The sequence below is a fragment of the Pyrus communis genome, chromosome 2, assembly GCF_041283825.1.
Source record: "Pyrus communis isolate YQ-2024b chromosome 2, ASM4128382v1, whole genome shotgun sequence".
Taxonomy (NCBI): Eukaryota; Viridiplantae; Streptophyta; class Magnoliopsida; order Rosales; family Rosaceae; genus Pyrus; species Pyrus communis.
Genome location: NC_142566.1, coordinates 16,763,800 through 16,781,266, shown reverse-complemented (window position 1 = coordinate 16,781,266; position 17,467 = coordinate 16,763,800). Strand labels below are relative to the sequence as shown.

Here is a 17,467-nt window from a genome sequence, read left to right as displayed (position 1 = left end):
GGATACTATTTTTGAAGATAGTAAATGTCGTGCTCAATGCAAAGATTGTAAGAAAGTAATGATAGATGATAGTCATCATGGGACATGAAATATGAAAAGACATTTAAATACATGCCTTGCAAAGAATAATGTTGAATTGTTTATGTCGGCATCTTAATTGTGTTCCCAAAAGTTTGATCCTCTGGTATTTAGTGGCTTATTAGTAGAGGCAATCATCAAGCATAATCTTCCTTTTAATTTTGTTGAACATGAGGGAATTAAGGCTTTTTTTGCATATATATCTCTTAATATTAAGCTACTATGTCGAAATACTGTCAAAGCTTGTGTGTTGAGGATATTCAAAACTGAAAAACAAGCACTACATAATTTGTTAGGCTCGGTTGAAGGTAGAATTTGTTTGACATCAAACTTATGGTCATCTTAGTGCACTGATGGGTATCTTGTATTTACTGCTCACTTTGTACACAATGATTGGAAATTGAATAAAAGGATTATAAGTTTTTGTCACATGCCTCCTCTCCATACCGGTGTTGCATTATGTGAGAAAATAAGTGTGTTGGTAACTGAGTGGGGGATTGAGAAGAAGTTATTTTCTATTACCTTGGATAATTCTTCTTCAAATATTTGTTTTGTTAACATTTTGAGGAATCAATTAAATATTAGAGGTCTTCTCTTGATGAACGGTGACTTCTTTCATGTGCGTTGTTGTGCTCATATTTTGAATTTGATAGTCCAAGATGGACTTAAAGAAATTGATTCTTCGGTAGTAACAATTCGTGAATACATCAAGTATGTAAAGGGTTTTGAGGCTAGGAAACTAAAGTTTCAAGAATGTGTTAGGCAAGTAGGGATATTGGATAGTAAGAGAGGTTTGAGACAAGATGTCCCTACTAGATGGAACCCAACCTATCTTATGCTAGATAGTGTCATTTTCTATCGATATGCTTTTATTAATTTATGATTGAGTGATTCAAATTTTGAAAGTTGTCCTTCTTCTGAAGAGTCGGATAAAGTGGTGAAAATTTCGAAGTTTTTGAGGTACTTTTATGATGTTACATGCTTATTCTCTGGAACAAAGTACCCCACATCAAATTGATTCTTCCCTAAAGTGTTCGTAATTCAGCTTCAAATTAAGGCAGCCATTGATGACTGTGATAGTTTCATGAATAAGATGAGGAATTATATGCACTTGAAGTTTCAGAAGTATTGGTTAGATTACAGTTTGATTATGTCAATTGCAATCATTTTGGATCCTCATTATAAGCTACATTTGTGGATTGGGCTTACACAAAGCTTTATGGCGTGAATTCTATGGAATATAAAAATATTTATGCCACATTGACTGCTCTCTTTAATGTGTACTCGGAAATATCTGCTCATCTTAATTATTCAAATATTCCAATGAACTCGACGCCTAATCATCAAACAGAAGGTGGAGATGCTCTCTTTGAGGTAACATAAAGTTTGTATTTTCCTTTTTATACATAGTACTTAAAAACTATTAATATTATATTAGAAATTGGGTTATGCATAATTTTTATGATGTTTATGTTTTTTTATTTTTTATTTTTATGATGTAGGATTTTGATAATAATTACAATGGTCCAAACTCAGTTGAAAAAGGTGAATTACAGAAGTATTTGGATGATAAAAGACTAGATAGAAGACAAGATATAGATGTTCTTTCTTGGTGGTAAATGGAGTGTTTTCATTATCCGATACTTTCTCAGTTAGCACGAGATGTGCTAACAATTCCTATTTCAACTATTCAGAATCTGCTTTTAATATTGGGGGTAAAGTGCTAGATCAATATCGTACTTCATTGTTGCCAGACACGGTTCCAGCTTTGCTGTGTACACGAGATTGGCTTTTTGGAAAAGGAGGTAGTATATCATTTATATAATATAGAACTATTTTTTATTTCTTTTCATAATTATTTTTAGTACCCATAATTTGAATGGTTTACATACAATGTTTGATTTTTCTATGTTTAGTTTATGCGGAAGAGAGTGCTAATGTGGAAAACCTCAATGAAAACATCATCAATATAACCCTTGAAGATAATATATCAAGCCAAAGTTCCAATACTTTTTCCCATGGTGATTGAGGAAAATTGAAGGGTTTGATTGGAAGAAAATGTGCAAGATGTTCTAATGTTCCAATGTCCTTAATTTTGCAAATCTTTTGAACATTTGATATTTTGTAATGTTCTAATGTTTTTTTATTATGCTCTTATTTTGGATATGTAAATATATACTTAAAAGAAAAATGTGTTTTTATGTTTTGGTTGGATGTGACAATATGGTACGTATTATCTATCATTATAGACTATCAGTCTATCACAATTTGACATGTTGGTAGAAGATCAAATTTGAGGAATGGTTTAGGGTTATTAGTTTGGGCGTGCAACCTTTTTTTTCACTCAAAAAAAGTATTATGTTTTTTTTATTTAATTATTTATTGGTTTAAAATATATTTTTTTTAACGAGTAACGGGTCGGGTCATATTACCCATTAATATTATCGGGTCGGGTCATTTTACCCGTTTATTTTAACGAGTGTTACACGACACGACCCATTAAGATATCAGGTATGACACAAAAACGACATGAACACGGGAAACACGACACGAATGCCAGGTCTAAATGAGTCTAAATTTTGTGAGTAAAAACATTAACTGTCTAGCTTCTATGCTGCACTTTGAATTGATGTTGCATTTTATGCTGATGCTGCACTCTATAAATTAATTTTGGTTCTACTTTCTGCTTGTAAATTGATTCTTAAAAATCTGAAAAAGAAAATGAATATGCGTCCAAATTTTGTGACTAAAAACATTAGCCTCTAGCTTCGATGTTGCACTTTGAACTAATGCTGCACTTTGTATTGATGTTGCATTTTTGTAAATTAATTATGGTTCTACTTTCTATTTGTAAATTGGTTCTGCACAATTATGCATCTATATTGTGCGTTAACAACCAACTTTGCATCTACCTTGTTTGCTAAGTGATGCTGCATCTACCTTGTGTGCTAAGTGATGCTGCATATAGCTTGTGTGCTAAGCATCCACCCTTTGCATCTAGCTTGTCATTTATATGACTTCTTATTATTTGATAATTTATTATACTCACGATTGTTTAACTTTCTTTTTATGAAGATGACGACAAAAGTAAAACATTTTACATTAAAAAAGAAATTTGCTCCAAAATATCCTGCCGTAAAGTGTCGGGCAACAGATGAGATCTATGCTCAAATAAGACTGAATCTCTTGGCCTTTGTAGAACTAATACAAGAGCTCAAGCCAAATCTTGAAGAAAAATCAGAAGTCTTGGCATTCATATATAAGTCACCTTTTGACAGACTAGTGAAAGCTTACCTAAAAGGTGAATTACAAATGAAGAAATTAGACTGAGATGTTATACATATAGTGAACTGGTTTGACATTGAAAAGAGAATGTTGAAATTCAAAACTAGATATTGCAAAGTAAATGCTGATGATGTCTAACGCATATTTGGGATCCCAAACTGAGGCATATAAGCCCTTCAGTCAATAAGAGACTTAAGAATCCCAAAGCCAAAAGAAAACATATTTATTGATAAATACTTCTCAGAAATGACAAAGAATTAGTAGAAGAGAAATTGCACAAGCAATTCAAGTTGCATTTGATATTGGGATAACAAAAGGGGATCAAGATGCAGCCTGCCTTATAATTCTATATTTGCTCAATACAAATCTGCTTGGGAGCTTAGCGGGGAAACTCCCTTGGAGTTTGGCTAAGAATTGCAACTCCATCAATAACATAAATCAATACAACTGGGCCAAGGAAACAACAAGATACTTGATGGAATCAATCGATAAAAAACAGAAGAGAAAAAAAGACAAACAACCAATCCTCAGTGGTGTTGTTGTACTTTTACTGGTGAGTAAACAAAAACTAATTAAAAAAAAAATTAGTTTTTGTCTTATTTTACAAAAATATTACATTATGAATCAGTCCATCTTTTGTAACTATAGGCAAATCTACATGTGGAACAACATTAAAGCCAACCTACTTCTTAAGAAAACTTACATGGAACATAGGATGGATCTTAGAACCTTTTGGGAGCATAAGTTTATAGGCCACAGTACCAATTTTATCTAAACACACAGAAGGACAATAAAATCCAATTTGTAGTTTTTTATAATTATGGCTAGCTAAGGACTGCAATTGATAAGGCATCAGCTTCAAGTACACCTTGTCACCTACTTCAAAATGTCTATCAGTCATTTTCTTATCTACTTGTCCTTCATTAGATTTTATGCCAACTCCAAATTGCTTTTGAGAACAGTTAGCAATCCATCCCTTTCAATGAGAGTCATGTTCCATAGAAGCCACTCAAGTAATTCCCAACTCATATAGAGCAATGAGAAAAGGTGACCATATACTAACTTAAATGGAATGCACTTTAAAGAAGCATGGTAAGTAGTGTTAAAACACCATTCAACCCATGGTAACCACTACACTCATTTCCTTGGTTGTTCACCTCCAAAACATCTCAGGTAGGTTTCAAGGCATGTATTCATGACCTCAGTTTGCCCATCATTCTAGGGATGAAAACCAGAGCTTGTACATAATTGAGAGCCATGAATTTTGAAAAATTCTCTCCAAAAAGTACTTATAAACACTGGATATCTGCCACTGACAATTGAGCTTGGCATTCCATGAAGTTTAAATACATTTTCAATGAATGAGTAGGCAACAGTGGCACATTATATGGATGTGAGAAAGAAATAAAGTGTGCATACTTAGGCAACCTATCAATAACCAATCACCAGAATGAATGATCTCTATTTGTGATTAGGCAAACCCACTATAAAATCCATAATAATGTCTGGCCATACCTTTTGTGGAATTGGCAATGGTTGTAGTAATCCAAGAGGGGCGGTTATTTCAACCTTGTTTTGTTGGCACACATTACGTTCAACTACCAAACTTCTAATGTCTTTTTTTATTCCTTGCCAATAAAAACCCATTTTATCTTCTGATAATTCTTAACCACTCCTTGACGACCTACAATTGGAGTGTTGTGATGCTCTTCCATGATTGTAAACCTCCATTGAGGAGAATAACTCAAAACTACCATCATCTTATAACACAGGAAGCTATTGTCAATAAAATATTTCTCAAGTGCAGGATAGAAGGTTCTTTTGTGAATGTCATTTATTACCTTAGTGGTTTTTGCAGTGATCTAATCATCGTACTTGTTATACCTTCTGAGCTTATCTAACACCCTAAGTATGGATATGATATGGATGCCAAGTCTAAAGAAGAACATGTGAACTTCATAAGAGGAACTTGGATTGTCTCAGGGTATTCTAGATAAAGAGTGTGCTACAATATTCTTAACACTACTCTTGTATTGAATTTTATAATCAAAGCCCAACAGCTTGAAAACTCATTTTTGTTGGAAGGGTGTATTAGCTATTTGCCCCAAGAAGTATTTGAGGCTATTATGGTCAATTTTAATCACAAAATGCCTACCTTGGAGATAGTTCTGCCATTTTTTTACTGCATGTACTGTTGCAATGAATTCCTCTTATAAGTGGAAAAAGCTTGGTTCATAGGACATAAAGCTTGACTAGAGAATGCAATAGGCTTACTATTTTGTTGTAGAACTGCACCAATACCATTGCTAGAAGCATCACACTCTATTTCAAAAGTATGAGAGAAATATGGTAATGCTAAAACCTGAAAGGATACCATTATATTTTCAATTTTTCAAAAGAAACAATGGCTTCCAATGTCCAACAAAACCCATCTTTCTTGGTAAGATTGTAGAAAGGTTGCAAATTTTACCGTACCCTGGTATAAACTTCCTATAATATCCTGTAAATCCAAAGAAACCCCTTGACTCTATGACATTCCTTAGTATAGGCCACTCCTAAATTGCCTCAAGTTTGGATGGTTTGTAGCAACACCATCCTTGGATACAATGTGCCCCAGGCATTCTACACTACTATGACTAAATAGGCACTTAGACTTCTCAAGGTGGAGTTGATTCTGTTGTATGATTGAGATATCATCAAAGAAAACAAGGATAAATCTTTTGTGATAAGGCTTAAACAAGTCATTCATCAAAATTTGGAACGTTGCAGGAGCAATAAAAAGCCTAAAAGGCATTACCAAGAACTCACAGGATCCTTCATGAGTTCTAAAAGCTGTTTTGCTTATGTCTTTTTACTTCATACGAATTTGATGTAACCAGACCTTAAGTTTAGGTTAGAGAAGTAAACTGCACCATAGCGTTCATCCAACAAATCATCCATCAAAGGAATGTGGTATTTGTCCTTGGTAGCGAGAGCATTCAACTCCCTATAATCAATGCATATTCTCCATGTACCTACTTTTTTCTTAACTAGTAAGACTGGAAAGGAGAAAGGAATATGGCTTGCTCTTATGAATCCTGCATTTAACAATTCTTGGACAACCTTATTTATCTCTATTTTTGTAAATGCCCATAGTGATAAGGCCTTATATTTGAGGGTTTAGCTCCAAACACTAAAAGGAATATGATGGTAATGAGCTCTAGAGGGTGGTGGCTTAGAGGGCAAAAAAAGAAAAAGAAAAAGAAAATCTTTAAATCTCCCAGTAAGTGTTCCAATTCCTATAATTGCTATGAATTGAGGTCACATGTCTCAAATTTTTTATCTTCCCTTCAGTACAAAAATAAACCTAGATTGGAGTTATAGATTTTCTTGTCAAGATGTTGTAGAGAGATTTCTTGAATAAGTGGGACTTTTGGAGGACTGTTGGACAACTTAAAATGTTGATTCCTTTTGTGAATCATAATGAGTAGCTAGAAGTCCCAGAGCACTAAACACATTGATGATAACCATTGAACACCTAAGACAATATCACAACCATTTAAGGGTAATGAATATAGATCAGTATATCAATTGTACTCACCCATATTTAAACCTATAGATTTGCAGTAACCAGAGCTTTTCACCTTTCCCCCCATATACTATCATGACCTCAAAGGGCTATGTAGATTGAGCTTGTTGCCCACATTGCTTCAATAACTTGGTGTTAATGAAATTATGAGTGCTACATGAGTCTAAAAGAATTGTAACAAGTTAAACTTGCAATATACCTTCCACTTTCATAGTTTAAACTGTTTGCCTAGTAGCGGTGCCATAAAAAGCACACTCACGAAGCTCCATATAATGTAACAAGTTACTAGCCCTAGGTACAGTGCAGGAGGGAGGAGTGGTACTAATAGATGGATGCTTAGTGGCTGGAAATGGTCTAGGTTGAGGTGTTTTTAGCTCAATGTGTTTGGCATCAAGTTACACAGCAATGGCAATTGCCTTATGCACAATGACATGTTTTAACAATTTAACATCAAATTTCAACTCTCTCAACCCTTCTAAGAAACAACTTTTGAGTAAACTAGGACCTGAATCACTAATGCGGTGCAATTTGAGTGATAAAATCCTTAAGAGTACTTGTCTGGCAATTTACAAAGAGATTCGACACTGTCTTCAAATTCCAATGCCCCAAACTCCCTGCACAAATCCTTAGTGATATCATCCCAGTATAGAGTTGAATAGACACAATCCATTTAATGAGACCATTGTAAAACCTCCCCTTCTAAATAGAATGAGGTAGTTAATACATGCTAAGAGTTATGAGTGTTATAGAATGTGAAGAACTGCTCGGCCTTATAGATCCAAGCTAAGGGGTCATCACCTTTGTTGAATCGAGAAAATCAAATTATGTTTCCTGGTTATGAGAGCAAAGTTGATATGCTTTCAATTTCCCCCACTTGAGCTCTGAATGGTACTTGTGTGTATAAGGCTTTAAGAACGATTACGTTGAATTTTGGGTCATGAGAGAACATGAATGAGTGAATCATAGACTAAGTTTTTTAATTTTGTGGCTAATGCTACTGATAACACAATCAAATTTTTATTTATGTTCTGTCTATATGAAAAGAGGTAGAGTTGTGGGCCACCATGCTATTGCGGATCTGTTGGTAAGGCTTGATCAGAGGGTTGAATGAATACTTGAAAGCAATATCGTTCACACTAGCCAATATAATCTCGACTTAACATGATGGTATAATGTAAATATTCTCGTTTGTTCTCATTATTTATGTTCGTAATTAGAACTATTGAGTTTTCTTTAATCTTTTTTTAGAACAATATTTTCATTTTTCAATTGGTAATTAGTTTTAGTGTGTTTAGTTCTTGTTATTCCTTGGATTGGTGTCATACATATAGTTATCATTTTCTGTAATGATGCAGTAGCTATTGAAATGGTTTTATTCACGTTATTGGGTCACTCTTTTGATATGTTTATGTTCAAATAACAAATTTCTCTTTTAGTCATTGGGTAATTAGTTTTTGTGTGTTGACTTATGTGGACGTTTGTCACACTTCCAGTCATAAATGAAAACCTAGAAGAGCAAATTGTTCTATGAACATAAACTTACAGGGAGTGACTCAATGACGTGGATGATACATTTTTGATAGCTACTGCATTATTACAAAATAACATAAAGTAAACACTCTAAAACTAATTACCGATATGAAGAAAAAGAAGTATTGTACTAATAAATATTAAGGAAAAATCAATGGTTCTGATTAAGAACATAAATAACAAGAGCAATCGAGAATATTTGCATCATGAGATCTTATCAAGTCTTTTGATCGTTAAAATCAAGTAAAGTCCCATCAAACTTATTAACGACAGATTTTACTTGCTCGAGACTATATTAGCCATTGCGAATGATATTGTTGTCAAGTATCCTTTTAACCCGCTGATCAAGTCTTACCAATAGATCCGCAACATGGTGGCCCACAACTCTAGCTCTTTCCATATAGACGAGAAATAAATATTCATTAGCCAGAAACTTAAGAACTTAGTACATGGTTCACTTCATATTCTCTCATGATCCAAAATTCAACATGATTGTTCTTAACACACTTTATACACAATTACCATCCTAAAAAGGGTCTGTGGCAAGCGAAACAGACGGAATTATCGGCTTCGTGCTCATAAGTAGGAAACGGATTTTCATGGTGTTTCTTTGTCAAATTGGAAGCAATGATAGATATAGTTGTCCAAGTTCCAATGAAGTGCCTCATTTAACAAAACACCTGTGACATCAAGTTCTTTATTAAGGTTGGCTTGAATTCTCTTCCAAGAACTGGCTTTGTTAAGAACATCAAGGTAGGTTCCCTCTTTGCTTCGTCATACCAATAACCGGCGCATACAACAAGCTTGTAGTCTTTAGTTGCAGACAAAATCACTATAAAGTTCATCAATTCTTTTCGACCCAAAATCTGGTTTAAGGAGCTTCTTGAAAAGTCCATTTGTAGGGATCAAGATATAAAACTTCCAATGTTCATCATAAAGAGAAAGGGCTAGAAAAATCAAGCCATTGTAGGAGCTAATTAGGAAGATGGACTTGTTTGGTTGCTTGAATGGACATGTGGACTTTTTGACAATGCCTTAAACCATGGTGTCTTCACTTCTAGAGATTTGAATCTGAACCTGCTGGTGTAGAAGATGACTCTAGGATTGAGGGCACTACACATTCTAAAAGTACATTTATGCTTTTGGTTGAATTATGTGGAGGATTTGAAATGTACAGATGCGAGAGCAATTTTACAGAAAATATGAAATGGATTTCACTTTTGGGCATCCCAAACGACATAATTACACATGTAGCAATGGTCATTCAACTAAAAATCCCTGATCATTGGTCCTTTAACTCATCAAAATGTGTTATGGTCATTTTTGTCAACTTAGTTATAATTCTGTCAAAATAAGTCATGTCGGAAGGACCATTACTACAATTAGATTAAAGTTGAGGGACCATTACCCCAATTGGGTTAAAGTTGAGAGACTATTTCTTCAATTAGGCTAAAGTTGAGGGACCATTGCTATAATTTTTCTCATCTGGTTTTCCATATTTATCCCTTGATTCAACCTCTCGTGCATAGCACGTGATTCGTTTTGACAAAAGTTTTAATAGAGTTGACGAAAAGAACTATGGCTGCACGTTTTGATGAGTTAAGGGACCAATATTTATGGATTTTTAGTTGAGGGACCATTACTCCAATTGGGTTAAAGTTGAGTGACCATTACTACAATTTCCTCTTTCATTTTGAAGATCTATGTTTCTGCGCTTTGTAGATATGTGTAGCCTTCTTTGGTTTAGCTAAGTCATAACACAGGAACATAAAATGTTTCTTAAGAGCAAGGTCATGCACTATGAGTTAGCTAAACTCATTGATTGTGTTTTTTGGTCTACTTCCCCAGTTGCTCTTCAAATGCCTTTACATGTGCTTGAGTCTGATGTTTCTGTGAAAGTGGCACCTCCTCATGACCCCTCAACTGTAGTGTTTATTTCTGGTGGAGAAGGAATACATGCATGATACCATTGTGAGCAAGTCTAAGGATGAAGGTTTTGAAAATGTTGTTGTCAATGACTTCGAAGAAGATCCAAAAGAAGCAGATCCAACTAAGATGGAAACCCTGCAGCATCAACCATCTGTTGGATATTTATCAACAATCAATGACAAATTTTATATATAGAAATAAATTTGAATGTATTAGTAAACAACAAATGCAACTTAATATTTTGGCAGAGTATGAGCAAAACAAAATTAATCTTAAACAGGTAAGAACAATTATCAAGGTTTGCATACCGCAATGTTCTTGAAACAAGATTTCGTTCCTACTTTGTGTTTTTAGTTCGATAGACGTTTGCTTCACTTTCTAAGTTAAGATTCCAACATCGAAAAACTAGTCTAGCAAATATCTTTGTGGTTCTTTTGGTATGCTTTGAATGGAAAGGTAGATGATTTTTAGTGGCTTGAATGATATGCAGATACATGTATTTATAGTGATCATATGCATGTTCGCAACATGCATGTTTTTGGGAGGCGATTGTTCAATGCAAAGGGTGTGAGGCTTCATTTTTTTCTCAGACTTTTTCATACGTTCTCAAACGCTCTCAAATTTTATCTGAAAGGATGAGTCTATTAAAATATAAAAAGATTAATTAATTATTGAGTCTGTTAAAATTAAATCTGAAATTAATTTAAAAATTAATTATTGAATATATTATATATATATATATAAATTATAACACCCCAAGGCCCATCTTTTGATAATTAAATATATATTAATCATAATACTCCCCAAAGCCTAAACCCAAGGTTCAAGCCCAAATTTGCTCCAAATAGTCCATCTTTCCAATCACTTTGTATGATGGACAAGATGTTATAAAGTGTGTAAAACTTCTCAACTTGACTAATGTGGGACAAATGAGATGAAAGGAAATTTCCACTCAAAAACTTCCAACACCATCAACCTTGTTTTTTGTGCTTTATGTTTCATTTTACTTTACACCAACATGATTGCGTGCTAAAACTCATCAAATGGGCCTACGTGATCGCATGCTAATGGTTATCAAACGGGCCTTAACATTTTACGATACGAGCACTTGAGGTTTCTAATCTCTTGCAGATACAAGATGATGATATTCATGGCAAGACAATAGCATGGTTTAATTTTGATTTAAATGATAGGGGGCCTTGGATATCTAGTTGCTAAACAAATTTGATGTTTCAATATATCCCCTTAGTTTTACTTTGTACAGAAAATTGAATGGGTGAATATCAAAGAAAATTGAATCTTGTTATCAGTGTTAACATCTTTCAAGTTCCCAACTGGAACAACCGTCCTCAACATACCACCTGAGGAGCAGGAAATGGAAACTTATTATTATGGAGGTCCAGTGTTGTCTATGGGATCTTATCCTGTGAATATATTTCAGGGTTACTAGTCTAGACAACATATACTAGTGTCCCCCCGTCAGCAATCCAGAGTGTATATTAAGGGGACTTCAAGCATATCATCATTAGCCCAAAGGCTTTTTTTTTATTTTTTTATTTTTTTATTTTTTATTTATTTTTAACTCTCTTTTCTAGAAGGAGAAACTTACGAGATAAACTTAGGGCACCAACATCTCCAAAACGATCAAAATTAAACCTGAAAACAGAGGCCACTAGCGCTATGTTCTAGTGGCTATCTTCTCCACTTCCACTTGAAAGTTCTTCAGTTCAACGCTAGTTCAACATCACATTCTTGTGATTGACCCATTATTGTGTGTCTTAGTCTAAACTTCTCACTCTTTCCATATAAATTATCGTTGTATCAAAAAGTTGAAACAACCGCAGACAAAAGCCAGTGGCTCCAAAGGTTGATTCGACTCCGTTAAATGCCTCAATGAAGCCAAAGCATCTGCGTGAGATTAACTTATTTCAACACATGTCCAATTAGAGAGTAATAGCTCGATATACAATGTCAATTTCTTTTTTGTTATTCAACAATTTTGGTTCACGAATTTTAATTCAGTACTTCATCTACATAAGAGGAGAACGTGCAATAGTCCTGTTTCAAAGTCAGAGAAATTACAAGAGCGGATATACACGTACGATCTAGCTAGCCAGCTATCAAAACATTGACGTAATGGAAAAAACAAAGTAAGCAACTCTCACTCTCAAAGCTTGGCTGGAAGAGTCCCCATCTGAAAGGCAATAAGGAGAAAACTCATGCATTACTCGGCTGGGCCGCTGGGATTACTGGTTATTTGGATGCTTTGGATTTCTGCTGCTATATAGCAAATAATTACAAAAAACTTGTTCATGAAACTTGACATTTTGATGTAGAATTGAGGCACACTCCATGCTTGACTGCTACCTTCAGTGACCCACTTGGCCAATAATTATCAAGACAAAACTTGACCTGGTCTGAAAGAACCATGAACGACTGAGACTATATAGCATAAATGAAGTGGTCCTGCGTTCATAAATCATAAATTGCTTCTTGTTAGATGTAGGCTATTGCTAGTGGGGGTGTCGCTTCGAATAACTTGATTTGAGTGAATTAATAATATAGCAAGGAGGATGAAGGATGATACCAGCTATGCTTACTGATTAATTTGTTTTTGTCAACCGTGTATATATAGGTTGCTTTCTGGGTCACAATTAGTTGAAATCCATATATTGACATGTCAGTTATGATAAATAAGTCAACATTGACATAGAGGAATACATATACATCATGATTGATATTAATAAAAATACTATTATCTAGTTTTGTTATTGTTTAGCTAAGATGACCAATATTATGTCAACTAGGGAATCATAATTCTATCCCACACTCATGACAGTCCTAATGTGTGAGCTAAATATCTTAGCATTAAAGTCATATAACTCTGAAAGTTTTTGTTAATACCCTAACTCTAATGTTCACACACCTTCAAAGTGGCAAAAGTGTATACTGGATTTAGAAAAACACAACGTCTTGTTTGGCATAGAGGATTGTATTGGAATGAAAAAACCACTAGTTTTAAGGTATGTAAAAGAAATGAAAGAGAACTGGTGGCTATTGGCCTCAGTAGGCACAAAAAAGCGTGCCCAAAATCAATAGCAATTGTACAGTTACAAATTTTTCTGAAAGAAATGAAAAATTATGGCCAACTTAAAGGTAGGATATTAATTTCAGTCCTGTTTTTCTATATTAAATGAGGCGTAATTGATTCCTTTATTTTTTTTAATTCTTTCTTCTTTGCTTTCACGTAATCCTTTTTTGTTTTGTATATCCCTTTAATCCGAGTAAAACGTTAAAATGATTCACACATCTCTAATTGAAAAATAATTTTGGCACACGCTTTATATTAGTCCATTTGTACATCCTTATATAGTCTTTAAATTGAATAAATAAATTAAAAAAAAAAAAAAAAAAAAAACAAAGAATATGAATAAACAGGGTGCGGAGAAAGAGAAAAAGAAAATCAGTGTGCAGGTCATTTTCTATTTTACTTTCAAACCTCCCTATAACTATTAGGGAAAATTGACAACTATTGTCACCCTTTAATTTATTTATACCTGATGACGTGGAAATCTATGTGGTTATTGTATCTTAGAGCATAGGATCTAATATCAGTTAGCAATCCATCGTATATTCTGGAACGTACGTAAGTGAGATATACTCTGAACATGATTCTCCTCAAGATGGTAAAACTCGGTAGTTCAAAATGCACTCAGTAATTGTGAACATATGTCAGTGTTGGCATTTTGATACTTGTAGAACTTGATCAACTAGATCACTAGACAAGACTACATTTATATATATTATATCGTTGTCAACATGTAGTATTAATATATAAATACAGGAAGCAAGACTTACTTGGAGGATTAGCCATGAGATTAGGCAACCAACGCAAACTCTTTTGAATGGATTGCAAAGTTACTGTATCAAAACTTTTGCAGCGATCTTCTCTTCTCTAGGACTCATAATGGTTTCGCTCTCGATAGGGCTAGTGCATATAAACCTCATGTCCGAGAAGAGAGACCATACTGCAGTTATATTGTTTACGGGAGATCACAACTACTTCTCCTATCGTGGTAGCAATTGTGTTTGTAGTTTCAAGAGTTTGTAACCAACTCTTATTCCATTATCTTTAATTCTAATAATTTTCCTCTTATGTATTTTATCATGATTAAAATACTTGTAAGTCCGTTATTAATATAAGTCCAACTAGTTCTCATAACATATTCGATATCATAGTTTTATTATAACTCACATTCCCTTGAAAACCTTACAGCAAGTTGAGGTTCTACCGTATACAGGTTATATGCAGGTGAAGAGAATGAGAACCATGCATGAAAATGGGTAGCGACACACATACCATATAATTAATTGTCTTGTCGCCATTATATCTGTATATCACATTGCATGCACATGCAAGGTAAGAGTATGAACACGTACGTACGTCCATGCCATGCATGGGAGGAGATAGATCCATAAATATATACACATATATATATATATATATGTATATCTTAAATTTAACTCGATTGACATAATTAGCTAACTATTTATGTATGGTTTTATTGAGATATACACGAAGCTGATTCATGACTGTGAATATGATCTCCTGTAACTGAGATAATTAGCTAACCATATATATACGTTAACGTTGTAACTGAGATATATGAAGAGGACTATTAATTCATGAATGTGTGTAAGTGAATTTGATCTCCTCTCGCAGCCGAAAATATTTTTCCTTGATTCCCTGAATTTCTCAATAAGTTGAATCAACATTTTATGGGGATAAGATCAACATTTAGATTATACCAACAGCAGATGATTAATTTGACTAGCTCCGGTCATGCATACCCAATTAGATAAGTAGCAATCAATGGTCAAAACGGAAATAGTCAGCCTTAATTACTTGAATCTAATTAACTCAAATTTGCCGGCAAAGTCATCCGTACACAATAACACGCACGCACTAATTAACCATTCTGAGTTCTGAGTTGTGCTTATCAGAATTCACATATCGAGAAGTACAACTCAGACTTAGAATCTAATAAATTCTATATTTGACAAGTATGATGGTTGTCATACATGGGACTCTATTGATTGTGATTTTCTTTTCAATATCTTAGCGGACGATATAAACATTCTAATTAGATTCTAATAAAATCTGTCTTTTGACCCAAAAAAAAAAAAATTATGAGTAGTAAAAATTAATATTTCATATATTAACTGAACCCCAATAAACAAGAACTTATATGGAATATGTTTCAATGCCACACCATGACAACTTGAGTCACTAATATTATGTCATACGTAACTTTCTTTCTACATGGCATTACGTTGTTAAACTAGCTAGAATGCTATAGTGACAGTGAATATAATCCATATAAATTTTTCTCCTAAAAACAATTCCTTACTTCCCAACTATGAGCGCCAATGAACGGATAAGTTGTGCTTTTGAAGCGGTTACACTCAACGCATCTAACATCAAAACGAGTTGAATTTTGAGAACAGTTCATCTCCTTCAATTGCTGATGACTTTGGCTAAAGTCGATGGTCCCAAGAGCAAGAAAACTTCGATCACTTTTTTTTCTTTCCTTTTCTGATTTGTGGAGAAGACTTGGGCTATTCAGTTTGGCCATCTCTAGGGTGTTTTTTTATTTTTTTTTATTTTTTTGGTGTCAAAGTACGCATTACGCATTAGGGTTGAATTACGTACATTCTGCTTCGTGTAGTCACATGGCAGGTATGCGTTGCTTTCGTTGACCTTCAAATGGTTAATATTATAAAACTATAACATATAATAAAATGGATGATATATACAAGCAAATGTAAAAATGGATTAGAACGTAACAAATCAACACACAGACATATTCTGTTCACCCACCGTTTGCTCTTAATTCAATGGTAGTTAGGTGACCATTTAACTTTTTTGTCGCACTTTCTGCTCTATGATTTGATTAATATCGAACAGTAAATGACCACAATTTTTTGAACCTTAGATTCTAGGAGAAGAAGAGTATCCCAAGTTAATATAAGAACTACGAAATTATGAATAATTAAGGGTGTAAGGAGTAACCAATCTAAGGGCTATACTCTTGACAAGTGTCATAAGATTAGACAAGCATTTAGTAGTTTGTTAAACAGTTAGCTTATATTGTAAGCAACATTAGTTGTATATGTAAACAGTTAAGGAAAATAATCAAAACAAATAGATTACTTCTTCTCTAAGAATTCTCTTTCTCTCTCTCTCTCTCTCTCTCTCTCTCTCTCTAAGTCTGCTATGTTCTTCTTCTTCTGCATATGATCAAGCTTGGTTAACAAAGGGACCTACGTAATTGAAGAAAAGGGGGCAAATGGTCCATGGCAATGTCTCCTGGGAATGGTCTAACGTGAGCATCATGTTAGTTGTCAACATGGACCAGGCCTCTCACTGTCCCCCAACTGTTAATGTATTTTTAGCTTATATATAGCTCGCTGGGTGTGGTGGGGGGCACTTAAACGAGGATTTCACATGCCCTAATAACCCCCTCTCCACTACAAACCACGTGGCTCCTATCATTCTTTAACTAATTCCCTCTTCATCTTATTCTATCTGTGTTCAGCTAGCTATGGCTAATACGAGAATAGCATGAATTGATTTGGTTGTTTAAAACAGTAATAGTTGATTTTGGGAATCGAAGGATCTAATCGTGTCTTACTTGTCGTCCCATAACCATACTTAAATCCAGCAAAGTGGCCCAACCCTAGTTGTCACATATATTTGCATCAATCAGATCATTCTAGCCAAATGAGAGACCGGCCGGACTTCAGTTATGGTTTTAAATGCATGGATAAATATCTTAATTAACCTGGACTATAAGTATATAATGCAAGGATAATTGATTACATTCAATTTCAGAGCATTAATTACATTAGACTCTAATGAAAAAAAATGATAAATCTCACCACATTGATATTAGAATCCGACAAAGTTTGTTAAGAAATGTAAAATTTCAACTTTGTTTTAAAAAAAAAAAAAAAAATGGAGCTTTGAGTGAAAGACTGAGGTAGCTTGTCAAATCTTCACATCCTGTTTCCCTG

General features: G+C 34.2%; 1 pseudogene; it reads left to right on the top strand.

Annotated features, from left to right (window-relative positions):
- Nucleotides 1–508: 508 nt before the first annotated feature.
- On the top strand, nt 509–2,107 carry LOC148698651 (zinc finger BED domain-containing protein RICESLEEPER 2-like; annotated as a pseudogene).
- Nucleotides 2,108–17,467: the final 15,360 nt, after the last annotated feature.